The 17147-nt window shown below is 38.3% G+C and overlaps 1 pseudogene; it reads left to right on the forward strand.

Moving 5' to 3' along the window:
- The first annotated feature begins 5277 nt into the window (after window positions 1-5277).
- Window positions 5278-17147, forward strand: part of LOC149149072 (GDP-L-galactose phosphorylase 1-like) — a 36552-nt pseudogene continuing 24682 nt past the window's right edge.

The following is a 17147-nucleotide window of genomic DNA, read 5'->3' on the forward strand; positions in this document are numbered from 1 at the left end:
TTGTTTCTTATACTGCAGGTGAGTCTAATTGAGTTTGAGAATGTGCTTCTTGAGTATTGGACTACTTGCCTAAATGCATTAACCATGATAGCTTGTTGTTAGAATTTCATTTGGTTGTCAAGGTTGGGAACCCATTTTCTCGTCATGGGTACAAGAAACTCTGAGATTTTACAACTATAAACCAACTACAATTCCACTTAACTCCACTATTTTAGTTGCAACATTTGGCTCTTTTTGGATTGGAACAATTTCAATGGAACTTTTGAATAGAAATAAGAAGAGGTTAAATATTTAATTCTTTTTATTTTTTTCGATTTGATAAGAAATTTTTAAACTAAAGAGATATGATTACGATTGTGATATCTAAATATTGTTCAAATTGGCATGATGAATTAATGCAGAAAGTTTATTACCTCAACATTCCCTTCCTCATTGAAAAAGCACCCAAAAAAAGTACCATGAAGTTCTTAGAAAGGGAGGGTCAATATCGTGGAGGTTCTTGACTATCCTGTGAAGGTCTATTTTTTTGAGGGGGTAATACTTTGGAGGATCTCTCCAATGATGTTGTTAGTGCTATCATATGTTTTCAACATAAAAACATACCATACCTTGTTCTCATCGAAAATTGGTAGCAAAATGGGTTTTTTGTTTCCTTAGGTATATTGTAGTAGCATATTACCAATATTTGTTCCTCCCTCATGCAGCAGTGTAGTTAACATTAATGGTTAAGTTGAGACCTATTCCTTTTAATAAAGTGTATAATCCTTTTTTTATATTACTAAACATCTCTAAATTGTGTATATAAGTAATGCTAAGTAGAAAAATAGGCTTTGGGAGAAGTGGACTAAGATATATTAGACACTCAAGTTAATATTGTTATGTGGGAAAACATAAATGGTAAGTTCATTGCAAAAGGAGGATATCCCTATATATAAGGTTTGAGAAATAGTCCAGGAAATGTTTAGATAAATGGCTTCTTTGGGGGTTCAAAGTTTTTGGGTTAGAGGCATATCAGTAATCAACATTATCATAGCTTTGATCAAGACATGTATAATATGTTGTGGTAATGTACTCAATGTTTGGAAAGATGGCATTTGATGCCCATTTTCTCCATGTATTGTTATCAGACTCTCCAAATTATGGATTTTATGTATAATTGCAAAACCACTAACCACAAATATAGTTCAGTGGATATGTAAAACCCGGTTTTATCATTCGGTTCTATACACAACACACTTGTTTTGTCCCTTGGTTAAGGATTCATACATCTGTGTGGAAGATCTTGCTACCTCTCACAAAGTCTAGTTCTTTTTTACTATTCCAATAAAATATAAATACTATCATAACTACCTAAAATTGGGTGATATATTACTTATACCTAATAGTATTAACTAGACTTTTACAAAACATTTTAAGCAATCATTATCTTTGCAAATGTTGAAAACATAGAACCGAGAAAGCTCAAAAGCTTCATCAAGAAAGTGTTCAACAAACCACTAAAGTAGTGACAGAGGTTATTGAAAATATATATCAAGCTCATAAATTACTATCAAAGAATTTATATGTAAGACAAATACCTCGTCTCAATGTAGAGGATCTCCTATTATTTAATTTTATCATATTGAAGCATTTGTAATTTTAAAGTTTATTGATATTTATTCTCTAGTTAGATGACTTCTTTTGATTTTTTACTTGTGTTGTTTACAAATCATTAAGCTCGAAACCTTTTATTTGATGCGAAATTCTAATACATATATATTTCTGAGAGAGAGAGAGAGAGAGAGAGAGAGAGAGAGAGAGAGAGAGAGAGTTTGAGTGATTTGCATTTATTTCTATTCTAGGTCACAACATTACCCATAATTTGGGGGAATGGGAAGAATATGTGTTAGATGGGTGAATTCTCTAATCTATGAAGTGGAGTTCTTGCTTTCTTTCTATGTAGGTTCTACATTGATAGACTTACATTTTAGAATGACCATACTAATGAAAATTATTCTTCATTTTATGGGTTATATCTAGCCTTCCCATTTACATTTCTTTGAGCTTGTAAAATTTGTGATTTGTACCAATTTCTCCATTGTTCGCATGAATGTCAGTCTCATGTGCAATTCTATTGGGTTTTACGAGGTGAGATTAATGTACTTGTTTTCTCTATTTTTCGAATAGATATCCCACTCTTTTGTAGGCTTTAAATCAATTCCCTCACTTTCTCACCTTTTATATTCATTGCAATGTAAATAAATAGTTTAGCTATTGTGAGAGTTACTAAGAATTGTTGGAATTTTTTTAGATGCAAGAACCTAATACATACTAAAAATATTGCATCCTATAAAAGCGTTGAAAGTATGGAAAATTGTAAGAACATATAAACTTTCAAAGTGAAAAATGTGATGCAAATTCTTGAAATTTCCTATTGAACATACATTAATTTGGTTATGCCTTTTTGAGTGATGTTTTTAAGGACACATTTTAACATGGATTCTATCTGTAGACTATGCGGGGGTAATAAATTATAGATCATCCCGGATGAATATGGTATCATTGCTCAACTGAATGAAGGACATCATCTTAAGAAATGTCCTACTGAATTTCAAGTGTAGAAGGTCTTGTAGGGCTTCAAACCTAGTAAATTCAACTTAAACAAAGTAGGGCAGAAAGAGACGCTTCATGCCTTTGACAGTCCAAATGTGTGTTCCATAAATAAAATTAGAAATAGCGATTATGACAACACCTTTCCATGCAGTGTTTGGGGTTTTTTATTGTTCATTCATGCACTTCTAATGTTATTCTTTTCTATACTGTAGGTGAATCCAATTGAATAGGGGCATGTGGTAACTGTGCCTAGAGTATTGGAATGCTTTCCCCAATGTATTTACCATGATAGCTTATCGTTACCATTGCATTTGGTTTTCGAGGCTGGAAATCCAATTTTTCGTCTTGGTTACAATAGCCTCGGATCTTTTGCAACTATAAACCATCTACACTTCCACTTAAGTACACTATTTTAGTTGCAACATGTGACTCTTTACTCATTGAAACTGTTTTGGTGCAACTTTTGAACATAAATAAAAGGTTAAATAATTCATTGTTTTAATTTTTTTATTCAATAACTTATTTTGAACTATAGAGATATGATTACAACGATGATATCCTGAAATTGTACAATTTGACATGATGAATCAATGTGGAATGATTATTATCTTAACGTTCTTATCTGCACCCACAAAAGGAGTACCATAGAAATCTGAGGAGGTGGGGACAATATCTTGGAGACTCTTGACTATCTTGTTAGCGGCCTGGTTTTTGAAGGGGGTAACACTTTGGAGGATCTCTCTGATGTTGTTGGTAGTTCTTGCATTTGTATTCAACCTATCAACATACCATACAATGTTTTCATTGCAAATTGCTGCAAACATTGTTTTCGTTTCCTCAGGTATATTGTAATAGCATATTACCAATATTTGTTCCTCCCTCATGTAGTAGTGTAGTTTGCATTGATGGTTGTGTTGATACTTGTTTCTTTTTATAAAGTATAGAATCCCTTTTTATATTCCTATATATCTTCAAATTGTTTATGTAACTAGCATTATGCCAAAAAAAAAGCTTTGGGAGAAGTGGACCAAGAGATATTAGATACTCAAGTTAATTCTTCTATGTGGAAAAGAACGAATGCATTTAAAAAGTTAAATGGTAAGTTGATTGCAAAAAGAGGATACCCCTATATACAAGGTTTCGGAAATAGTCCCGGAAATGTTTAAATAAATGGCTTCTTTGGGGGTTCGATGTTTTTGGCTTAGAAGCATATCAGTAATGAACATTGTCGTACCTTTGATGAAGACATGTATAATATACCTTTGTGGTACTATACTCAGTGGTTAGAAAGATGACATTCGATACACATTTGCTCCATGTATTGTTATGAGACTCTCCAAATGTGGGCTTTTATGTATAATTATAAAGCCACTAAGAATATGTATCATTTTTTTTTTTCTATTTGATAACTAATTTGTAACTATAGAGATATGATTACAACTATGATATCTCAAAACTATCCAAATTGGCATGATGAACCAATGTGCAAACTTACTACCTTAATATTCCTTTTCCCATAAAAAAAAGCACCCACAAAGAGAGTATCATCGATGTGTGAGAAAGGTTTTGGATTGACGGTGAATGGGTGCACTGTTAAGGCACTCCTTATTATAGGTCACTCGTTCAAATCCCCGTGGGTGGTTACTTACCAAAAAAATATTTATTAAGTGATAAATAATAATAATAAGTGATAGACAAGGAGACCTCTCCGTGAGCACATCTCAGTTTGCAAATCATGTGAGCTCAGCAAAATCCTCTTGATTGGGTCAAAGTTGGTAAAAAGAAAGGGAAAACATGCCAAATAGTTAATTCTGCACATGTTGGGTAGAGTCCTCTGTTGTGTTCTTGCTCCTCTATTCCTCTTGTTTCTTCTCGCTCATCCCTGCTCTCTTCTCTTTCTCTTTTAGGAGCCGAGGTGGATAGCCTATCCTTTCCGGCTCCCTGTGTTCTTGCTTCTCTTGTTTGTAATCTCTTTTGTACCATACGTTCTCTTAATAGAATTAGTTTTTACTAAGAAAAAATAATAATAACATTTAATCTTTAAAAATTAACTATAAGATATAATGAATATAATATAGTAAAAATAATTAAAAAAAAAGTCTTAATAGTATAGTAAAAAGAATTAAAAAAACAAAAAAAATAGGTATGTGTGGAGGGTAAGAAAAAGGCAAAAACAACATTGGATAAGACAGCAAGTTAAGAAATTGCATAAAAAACCAAGTTAAGAAATTACCATGAGGGCCTTTAGAATAAGTTAAATTTCAATTGGCCCGCACTTCTTTTCATTCCCGGCAACAAGGATTCCATCATCGTGCAAGTTGAAATCAGATTCCAAATTTCAAGAGTCAAAGATTAAGAAGCAAAATCATGTAACAGATTTGAGAGATGGGGTGATTGTGAAAAAAAGGTGTCACGCACAAGTAGATTTTGACCGTAACGGAGAGTGAGAAAGTCGGGTTTCGCTTTGACACGATTTCGGGTTGAGTTTCACTGAATTCCTTCGACCGATTGTAAACCGTCCATGCCATGCCGGTGTGTTGTCTATAAGTAAGATCCATCCATCGCACTACAATTCCAAAACGCAATTCGCAATTCCTTTTTCTATTATCGATTCCGTTACACATTCTGCAAGTAGAGTTAGAATTCATCATTTTATTTTCACTTTATATCAACAAGAGGACGGAAATGGCGCGGTTGTGCTCGATATCAATAGTTGCAATGCTGTTGTTAACTTCGACGATTCTGGTGACACTCTTTGGAGCTGAAGCTGAAGCTGCTGCCGCTATGTCTAACGAAGAAGTAGGTTCTGGAAGATTGGCGGAAGGGTCGACAAAGGCTGCATCCGGGTGCCACAAGCCCATCCATCTCCGTCTCCCCATGCCCATCGCCCTCTTCCATCCCGCATGCTTAATCTCCCTGGTCTCAAATTTTTTGTTCTTAAATCTCACCAGGAGCACATGCACATCACAAATGTGGTCTGCTTGCTTTTACCTCAGGTTCTCATCACCTCCTAGCAAGTAAATAAATAAATTCCATTCATGTAATGTAATCATTTGGCAAAACATTTCTGTTATCTCAATCTCAATAAAAGTTTGTGAACTTCGTTGGCGTAAGTTTTAAAATTATGGTTACAGTTAGTTATTTATGCATGATGATATGAATGTCTCTTTTATCTGAATAGTATTTGAACACATTTATATTATTAGTGGTGATAAACACGATAGTATTACATATTATAAAAAAACTTAAAAATAGTTTTTTTTTTAAATTTAATTAATATTTTATTTTTCTCCTTATACTAATCTTTTTTAAACTAAGATATCAAAAATTCATTTAGTCCTAAGGGATTGTAAGATTATTTTATGCGAAAATTTTGAAATCATCTATTAATTCTTAAGATATAAATAGTGTTTACAACATTCTAAATGATTTGTTCTCATTCATGTGATAACAGTGGCCTTCAAGGATCAAATATAAAGACGTGGTCAAGGCATGTCAATTAATGATTAAAAATTTAACATATCTCATAATGTTTTTCTCTAATAAATTGAATATCCATCCAAATGATACAAAATGAAACTTAATTTCAACATTTAATTTTGGTCCATTAATATTTTTAAAACTTGTGTATTATATATATATATATATATATATATATATATATATATATAGTTCCTAACCCTTTCATATATCATAAAAGAACTATACATGGCATGCATGTAAATTTAGTCATGAATCAACTCTAAGATATGAGCTAAATGATACATAGTATTCCATGTTCATCCTTAAATATTTTCATTCTTTTTTTGTTTCTCATTGTAATTTTTTTAGAAGAAATGACATGTGCTCTGACTGAAACAAGGAACTCATATGTATGATTTGGACTACTTGCCATATTGTTCAACAAAATTCTTAGTAATGACTATGCAATATAAGGAAATTGAGAGAATTCGTACCTAACAACCTTATTATAATAAGTTATTACATCATATCTATTGTATGAGATCTCATTCTTCCAATATCTAATAATGTTCGACATCAAAGATTTCTCATTTGAATACAAATATAGATGTTGAGAAGGAATAATGTAATAAAAGTATCCATAAAGTGGTAACAAATGCTTTTATTTTTCTAATTTACTCTATTTCTTAATCATTGAATTCATTAAAACATCTATAATATTATTTTTACTTTTGTGACATATTTATATTAATATGATAACAATGTAAATTTAGAAACATCTAAACCTATTTATCAAGTGACATTTCCTTACATTGTCTAGAAAATGCTATCCAAATATATGATTCCAAAATAAATTATTTGAAATAGCTCAAAACTAAATATTAGAGAGTAAAATGATTATTCTTTTTTAGGAATGACTCATCACTCACTTAGAATACACACTAGAAATTTACCATAACGACCTATGACTACAATTGACTAGTCTATCATTAGAAATAAAATGGAATAATTCAACTTGTATCTTTCTCAAAACACAACTTCTTAAGGTGAATAGTGGGTTTTAATGTTTAGTAATGCACCCCAATTTTAAAAAGTATCTAGGTTGTTTTGAGTTTGAAGAGCTTGAACTTTTGGCCTTATGGACCATTGAAAAGGTAAAAATTTGAAGGTGGGGTGTAAACTTGTATTCTACTGTGAAAACCCCTTTACTACCCATATTGCAGATGTCATGACAAATTGTAATATTTAAATTTTTTGGAAATTTTATCACAAGTAATCAATCACCTTCATTATTTGTTGAGAAGGAAATGGGGCTCTACTACGTAATTTTAATGATGGTTGTGCACTGTATGAATGTGTTGACATCATAATTTCAAATGATAGGAAGGGAAGATTCCGATATGTTATTGGTTCTATAATTTCCATGCTAAATTGTAGATGTCATGCATACCACTCTTTGTAAAAAGGATGATTTCAAACCTAGTGATGATATGAATATAAACATGATGATATGCACTTTTTATTCCTAGAATATGTGGCTACATGACTAAGAAAGGTTAAAATTGTTGATTTCTGATAGTATCTGATGTGTTGTAAGCTTCAAAAATTGAAGGGAGGCTTGGGCACATGTATTCCATAATACCCAGAAATCGTTTTGGCAAATTCCACATGCAGACAGTTTTATTAAAATAATTAATTCTTTTTAATGGGTCCCGAATTCTAAGCTTAGGAAATTAAAATAATTAAATGGTATTAATCAATTTGTGGGTGAAATTTTTGAACAACACGAGGATCTATCAAAAATTATTTGAGCCATTGATTAGAATCTAATTTGGGTCATTGGTTCTCACCTGAATGATTATAAGACAAGGCTTACTCAGAAGTTGGAGAGAACATCAAGTAAGATATCAGAATCAATTTTCTGAAGAGAGTGATGCAACAGTTACCAAAGAGAGATTTTTAAAGTGGTTTCTTGCAGTGAGGGGTAGAGATAGTATTTGGAAGGAAGTTTTTCCAGATCTCGGGAGTGCATAGTAGAGAGAGAGTGTACTCCACAGAAATGTTGATGTAGTGAAGAGAGGCAACGCATACCTTTAAAGTGAGATTCGTATTTGCTAAGGAGAAGTCGAGTTTTAGAGGAAGAAGTTAGAGTGGGAGCCTTGAAAGCCAAAAGATCTATTTCCCAAAGTAGAAGCTAATCAGGAGTAGAGGGAGAGAGAGACACTTGTCCCAGAAGGTTGACACAAAACTGATAATGCTAATGAAAAGGCAACGATAGACAATAAGGGGCAGTTCATCTTGAGCTAAGGTTAGTGTCGGATTACCAGTGGAAGTGAGAACTTTCTCACTAGATGTTTTTCATATGTTTTCTCTGCATGGATTGCTAATTGTAAAGAATCCATATATTTGTACTTAGATTACTACTCCTTAACCATACAAACCCTCAGCTACTGCACTAGTTCTCCCACAGTAGGTTTTTCCAAGAACATTTGTCCAAAAATAACTATGTAGATGTGTGTGATAATTATTTCTCACCTGTCTTGTATTTAGTTTCCATCGTTTGTATTTGTGTATGCTATAGTGTATTTCATTCGATATTTGTCGTAGCACACATCATGTAAATTTTTTAATCGAATTAACAATAAGAAGAATTAACATCAATTGTTGTAGTAGGAATCAGCTAACTAAATTTTCACATGGTATCACAACACAAATCATGAGCAGAAGAGATTAGACATAGAAAGAAAGAGGAAATTGAAATGACTGTAAAGGTAGAAATTCCAAGCCCCAGAGGCAGTGCAGTTTGTGGGCTAAGGAGGTCAAATTTTTGAGGAGAATTCGATTTTTCAGAGTGGGTTGATAGAGAAATTTGATCTCCAAATCAAATCTTTCTAGAGGTAGAAATGAGTAGCGTACGTTTTCTTGTAGAGCATATCTTCAGCTGGGACGCATGATCCAGGTGGATATTGGTGGCCACCTGCCAAGTCCACCTGGACCCCCACCATTGTCTTTCTCAGCATTTTCAGTTTCCTTAATTGCAGCACAACTTACTATTTTTAGCAGTTTTTCGGGTCCTGAACTTCCGGAGCCGTTTTGAGGCCCTAAATGACGTTTTTTGGGGAATCCGGGGGCAACACCAGTCCATGGAATGGACTGGTGTTGCCCGTTCCAACAATGATAGTGCTCGGATATATCTTTCTAATGAGCTATTGTACACGTCAAACGGAGATCATATGCCAAAGTTACGACCCCGGGAAGTTGATGTACCAACTTACCCCCAAACGGGGCCCACAGTTTGGCGTTTCATCTCCTAGGGTTAGGTTTTGGAATGTTAAGGGTTTTTCCATTGTTTCTCAACAATAAATAGGCCTTCGAGCCTCATTGTAACACAGTTCAGAGGCATGTAGCCATCACATCTCTTCTCAGAGATAAGCTACCATCGCCCTAGCTAGTTTATTGCCATTTCTGTTTGTAAGCATATTTCAGTATTTTCCATTAATGAAATGAAGTATTATTTCCACTGCATCTTTGTGTATATGGTTATCTCTGTAATTTGTTGCGTTCCTGTTTAAATCCGGATCAGTGGTATCAGAGCGGTCTGCTTTTTCTCTGTTTTTCTTTGCATGTCCCCAACAAGGTCGGGATATAAGGAGTTAGGGCTTGAACTAGTTGAACCTTTGCAAGACCAGCCTCGCAAATCCCGACGGCCTCCCATGGCGGATGAGAAGAAAGACGAGGGGGCAGGAGATCCCATCAAAATCTTGCTCGAAGAAGCGCTCGAGCGACAACGGAACGCGATGATGGACAGCTTTGCGCAGATCCTTCAGCGGCTACCCAGAAGCGGCGCATCGGCTTCGAGCAGCTCCTCTGGAAACGCCACACCCTTTAAGGTACAAGTTAATTTTGAAATCCCCATATTCGAGGGTTAGATAGACGCCGATGCCGTAGATAAATGGTTAAATCTGCTAGAGGGTTATTTTTCTGTTCATGAATTTTCGAGTCGGGAAAAGATTGTTTTTGCTCTTCTCAAAGCAGCCCCCCACGTCAAGGACTGGTGGGAAACCTACTGCGAGCAGAAGGATGAAAGTACTGGCTCACTATTTTCAGCCGCACCCACCTGGGATTCGTTCTGGGATGCCATCAAGGAGCAGTACTACCCTGTCGGAAGCTATGAGGATGAATACATAAAGTGGACCACGCTGCGGCAGGGAAGGGACCAAGACGTGCCGAAGTTCACCAATATTTTCCATACCCTTCGCACAAAGTTGGGTATCAAGGATTCGGAGCAACATTTGATCCTCAAATACCGTGGCTGCCTGCACAAGTACATCCAGGAAGAAATACAGTTCCTAAACATCCCCTCGCTCAGCGCAACATACCGGTATGCCGTCAAGGTCGAGCAGAAATTTAAACAAAAGAAGCGAGACTTTGGATCTGCGAATCCAAAGCAGGGGAAAGGTGCCCCTAAACCACAGAACAAAGGACAAAGCCAAGGCGGGACAACCCAAGAAAACCAGCCGAAGCTGCAAGCAAAGAGCAATGCTGCGAAGCCGAGAAAGGACACTGGAAAATGGTGCGAGTTCCATAAGAGCTCCACTCACAACACAAGTGAGTGTCGGGCCAAGCAGTCACTGGTGGCTGAGCTAAAGGTTTCAGAATCAGATGCATGTTCCGACTCTGAGTCAGAACCCGATAAGGGGTATGAAAAAGGGAAGCAGATCATTGATGCGGATCCCAGCGCCACTGTTGCTACCGCAAAGATCCAGAAAAATAAACCCGAAGATCCAGAGGAGGAGGAGCGTCTCTTCCACTCCCAGATGTGGGTAAAGGGCTCCCCGATACAGTTCATTGTTGATAGCGGGAGTCAAAAGAACCTCATTTCGGCAGAGGTCGTGAAGCGGTTGGGCTTACCGACCACAGCACATCCACAACCATACACCATTGGGTGGCTTCACCAAGGGCGAGATCTTCGCGTGAGCCAGCAGTGTCGCCTTCCATACAACATCAAGCCCTTCACGGATGAGGTATTGTGTGACATTGCTCCCCTTGAAGTTTGTGATGTATTACTAGGACAACCATACTTGTGGAAGCGACATGCTGTGTATGAATCAAGGCCCCGTGCTGTTATTATTACATTGGGAAATAAGTTGTTCAGGATACCAGAGGTAGCACCACCTGCCGCCATCTCTTTGATTACTGCAAAACAATGCAGTAAGATCATTTCCAAAACCAGGAAATTTGTTTTCCTGATGATACGCCCTCAAGGGAAGAAGAAGACAGTGGTCGCGGCCTCCAAACGGGGTCCCTCTGCACGGCAGCTACAGATGGACAAGATTGTGGAGGAGTACGAAGACATCTTCACCTCCCCAGCAGGGGTTCCTCTGCACTGTCAAGTCAAGCACTCCATCGATCTGACCCCAGGTGCGCCGCTACCCAATGGACCAATTTATCGGCTCTCCGTTCTGGAGAACAATGAAATCAAGAGGCAGATTCAGGAGCTCCTGCAGAAAGGTCACATCCGTCCGAGTTCTTCGCCCTGTGGAAGCCCGATAGTGTTGGTACAGAAGAAGGATGGGACGTGGAGACTCTGTATTGACTATCGGGCGCTGAACAAGATCACTGTCTGTAATAGGTACCCGATCCCGCGGATTGATGACCTCCTAGACCAACTAAAGGGGGCAAAATATTTCAGCAAGATCGATCTGAAGTCAGGATATCACCAGGTACCAATTGAACCCTCAGATGTGTGGAAGACTGCCTTCAAATCCAAGGAGGGCCTCTTCGAATGGTTGGTCATGCCTTTCGGATTGACGAATGCTCCTGCAACCTTTATGAGGCTAATGGATGACATCTTGCGGCCATTCACCAACTCCTTTGTAGTAGTATACTTGGATGACATTCTGATCTTCAGCCAAAGTTGGGAAGAGCACCTCCACCACATCCGACAGGTTCTCCAAACACTTCGGCAACACAAGCTATGTGCCAATTTGGAGAAATGCACTTTTGGCATGACCGAGGTTCAGTATCTGGGATACATCATTGATGAACAGGGGGTGCATGTCGATCCAGCCAAGGTCCAAGTCATTCGGGATTGGCCCTCTCCAACCACTCTAACAGAGCTCCGCAGCTTTCTAGGTCTTGCCAACTTCTACCGCAGGTTTGTGTTGGGATTTTCTCATATTTCTTGGCCCTTGAGTCAAGTCACCAAGGGCGGGGCGAAAGCAAAATTCTTTTGGTCTGAATCTCAACAGAAGGCATTCAGGGAGTTGAAGGATCGCCTCTGCACGGCACCAGTGCTCGCGTTACCAGATTTACAACTACCATTTGAGGTCGAGACAGATGCCTCTGACTATGCTATTGGGGCAGTCCTTACTCAACATGGACATCCAGTGGCATATCACAGTGAAACAGTTTCAGACACAGTCCGGAAGTACCCCACTTATGATAAAGAGATGTATTCCATTGTACAGGCCTGCCGACAATGGAAGCATTACATTTTGGGGAAGGAAACGGTCATCCACACAGACCACCGACCTCTGCAGTTCATACAGACCCAAGGGAAATTGCAGAATGATCGCCATCAGAAGTGGTCTACATACCTGCAACAGTTTCACTTGAATATCAAGTATAAAAAGGGCAGCACCAATAATGTTGCAGATTGCCTCAGTCGACCACCGATCATGGCGCTAACCACCGTGCTCAACTCTTGCGGGCACGAGACTTCTGATTGGCCACTTCTCTACAAAAGCGACCCAGAATTCGGCCACACATACCAGACACTCTTGGAGGGTCGGCAGGTTGCAGATTTTCACCTCCAGGATGCCCTATTATGCCACCTCGGTCACCTCTGTGTTCCTTCAAGCGAGCGTGCCAAGATGATTTGGGAAGCACACTACAGTCGGGCTGCTGGGCATTTCGGGGTTGAGAAAACAGTGGCAGTACTGCAAAACTATTTCTATTGGCCGAATCTTCGACAGGATGTTGGGAAGTACATCCGATCATGTATTGCCTGTGCCATTGCCAAACCGACCATTAAGAAGCAAGGCCTCTATACCCCGTTGCCTACCCCTAGTCGACCTTGGGAATCCATCTCCATGGATTACATGTCAGGCCTTCCTTCCACTAAGCATGGAAATGACTATGTTTTTGTGGTCGTCGACAGGTTCTCAAAGATGGCCATTATGATGGCCTGCAAGAAGAATATCACAGCAGAAGCCACTGCTAAACTCTTCTTTGAACGAGTGTGGGTGCAACTTTTGGATCCCACAGTCTATCATCTCAGATCGGGATAGTCGGTTTCTCAGCACCTTTTGGTCCAGTCTCTGGTCAATGCTGGACACCAAACTCACGAAGTCCACAGCCTTCCATCCTCAAACTGATGGCCAGACAGAGGTTGTCAATAGGATGATTGTGCACATTTTGCGCATGTATAACTCAAAGCATCCACGCACATGGGACGAGAGCCTCCCCTACGTTCAGCACAGCTACAACCGAGCTCTTCACAGCTCCACTGGCCATAGCCCTTTTCAGGTGGGTTTGGGATTCCAGCCACTATGCCCCATTGATGTGGCCATGCCACTTGCTGCTACTCACATGAATTCAGCTCATGTCCAGTCCAAAACAGATAAGGCCACCAGCTTCATTGAGCGCATCCAACATATTCGCCAGCAGGTCCATGACATTCTTGAGAAATCAAATGCCAAGTACAAGCAGCGACATGATCAACATCGGGTGCCACACAAGTTTCAGGTGGGCGACAAAGTCTGGTTGCATTTGCAAAAGGAACGCCGTACTGGAGCCTATCGGAAATTGAGACCAATTCGATATGGTCCTTACACCATTACTAAGGCTATGGGAGACAATGCATTTGAGCTCATCATTCCCCCATTCCTTGGCCTGCACCCAGTATTTAATGTGGACCGTCTTCGGCCATACTTTCCACCATTGCTAGACACATCCGACATTGCAGAACAGCTCAAACCCACAGAATTAAATCCAGATTGCATGGAACAGTTGCAACTGATCGGATCATTGACACACAGATCAAGAACACTCGCCAACAAAATATCCAACTGTATCGAGTTGTCAAAGCGGGCCAACTCCTTCAGCAGGGCAAGTGGCTCACCAAGGAACAAGTTCAGCAGAAGTTTCCTCATCTCATGGAGGAGCTCAACGCAATGGGGACCATTGCTTCCTAAGGGGGGAGGAATGATCCAGGTGGATATTGGTGGCCACCTGCCAAGTCCACCTGGACCCCCACCATTGTCTTTCTCAGCATTTTCAGTTTCCTTAATTGTAGCACAACTTACTATTTTTAGCAGTTTTTCGGGTCCTGAACTTCCGGAGCCGTTTTGAGGCCCTAAACGACGTTTTTTGGGGAATCCGGGGGCAACACGAGTCCATGGAATGGACTGGTGTTGCCCGTTCCAACAATGATATTGCTCGGATAGATCTTTCTAATGAGCTATTGTACGCATCAAACGGAGATCATATGCCAAAGTTACGACCCCGGGAAGTTGATGTACCAACTTACCCCCAAACGGGGCCCACAGTTTGGTGTTTCATCTCCTAGGGTTAGGTTTTGGAATGTTAAGGGTTTTTCCATTGTTTCTCAACAATAAATAGGCCTTCGAGCCTCATTGTAACACAGTTCAGAGGCATGTAGCCATCACATCTCTTCTCAGAGATAAGCTACCATCGCCCTAGCTAGTTTATTGCCATTTCTGTTTGTAAGCATATTTCATTATTTTCCATTAATGAAATGAAGTATTATTTCCGCTGCATCTTTGTGTATATGGTTATCTCTGTAATTTGTTGCTTTCCTGTTTAAATCCGGATCAACGCTGATATTTTGCAGTAGCTATTCTCAAAATAACATTAGCGGGGGGAGAAGAAGACACACTTAAGGGCATTCTTCCTCAAAGGACTTCTGGCTAAGAAGTCCAAATTCTGATTTCCTAAGTAGCAGGAGGGAGCCACAGATCTACTAACTCAAACATGGGGTCCGTAGGCCAGCCCAACAACAACGCAAAGGAGGGAGGAGGCAATTTGACATTTCATTAGCAAATATGGTAGCTCATGGGTTGCGAGATCAAGATCGGTTGGAGAGTTCATCCAACTACGTGATCTGGAAGACAAGGTATCATGCCTTCTAGATGAGCAGGATATCAAAACCTATGTCAACTATAGAAAATATTGTAGATTCACAAGCTCATGCAATGTACTAAAGAACATGAGAATAATCTACTTCTACTTTCAAATAGCAGAAGCCAATAGATCGATCAAAACAATATGAACAAGAAGAAGATAAATCAATATGAACTAGTAGTTGGTAAATATGATTAGGGGGTTGGAGTTCTCTTCCGGTGGGTATCGGTAAATGAGATCAAGGGATTGGATTTCCCTTCTAGTGGGTGTTGGAGAATGAGAGAAGATTGTATCCTTGTGTAGGTGGGTGATTATGTACTAGTAATAGTATGTGCTGGTACAAGATTGTAAGATGTTTTCATTTATAATAAAGGATGAAGACAAAGAGAACAATAACGATGGTTTCTCCACATTGAGTTTCCACCTAAAAATTATGGTCTCCTCATGTGTTGCTATGTTGATTATGTATGATGGTTTATTTTGTGATTACTTCTCATGGATACTTTTTAATTAAATGTTAATGAAGTGATGATACACTCGTTAAAGTAGAACAAATGGAAAAATATATGAAAAGTTAGTTAATTGTATATATGTAGTTGTCGTTCATCATTGGTGCATACATACAATGTTTTACTTAATGAAAGTAGCATACAAAAATCAAAATAATAAATTGAAAGGTTTAAGTGAGTTTTAAAATATTGATTCACCCCCACCCCCTCTGTTTTTTTCCCAACAAGGGGGTTCACTAGAATAATGAGCTAGTAGTTGTTCATTGCGAAGACAAGTGGCGGAGGATTTTAGCGCTGGACAATGGATGTTGGTTTGTCTTTGGAAGTGGATTCCAGAGTTCCTAAGAAGGAGGCGAATCCTAGTACTACTTTGAGGGCAAAGGTGTGAGTATCTAGAATCTCTTGTTGCTTGTACGGGCACCATATCCTTTTATTTGTTGGTTAATTAAATGTACATATGTATATATGTGTATATTATTGTAAATACTCTATCGCGTTGTGGCTATAAATCTCCATAGAAAGTATGATTATTTGCTAGTTGAAGAAAATGTTCATGAGTATATGTGGTTTTGATCGTAAGTATTGTAATGAGTTGTGTTATAAAGATCTAGTACATGGTATGGTTGTCATGTTTTCATTAAGATGTCATTATAAATACTGCAATGAATTGGGTTATAAATCTCTATGGGGTAGTATGTTTCAGTTTTTAGTGGTCTTACTGGTTATAGGTGTCATTGAATAGCAAGGATAGTGTTCCCCTAAGGGGGAGTGTTATGTAAAAACTCTGGATAAAAATACATGTAATAAAGTTAATAAAAGAAAAAATAAGACCAAGGTCATGGGACACATATCCGAAGGCAAGTATTGGGAAAAAAATCTTAGTGGGTATTCATTTGGTTTATTATGGCTAAAGTAAATTGGAAAAGGAAATGGTAAAGGAAAAGAGGCATTTATTGACATTTATATATGAAAATAATGGAAAGTAGGAGACAAGAAAGGTGAAAGGTCACATATTTTTATGAGAATGAAATTGAAGGAAAAATAGAGGAAAATGGGGAAAATAAAGGCCTCAATTATAAATAGGCTTTTGAGGATCAGTTCATGTCATTTTTCAACGTTAGATTTTTGCCATCTTTAGATTCGAGCTCCCTTCTATTTCTTTCTCTCTCACACTATTCCGCACTTAGAGTTTTCTTGGAGAATTCTTGGAGCACATTGGATTTGTAGAATGAAGGCAATTGAAAGTAGGAAACTGCAAGGGGATAGTGAGATCAATATTTTCAGAATAACTTCCCTTCTCTATATTTATACCATAAGGAATTCCCCTTTGAAAATAACTTCCCTACTGTCCATTTGTCATCACATTGAGCCTTTGGATTATATGTTAGACGATTGGAGAATTTTCAACAATTCGATTATCCTAGGTGAAGGTAGTTC

This window comes from Pinus tabuliformis, chromosome 9, assembly GCF_031772625.1.
Source record: "Pinus tabuliformis cultivar Carrire ecotype Pingquan chromosome 9, CPIR1, whole genome shotgun sequence".
Classification (NCBI taxonomy): Eukaryota; Viridiplantae; Streptophyta; class Pinopsida; order Pinales; family Pinaceae; genus Pinus; species Pinus tabuliformis.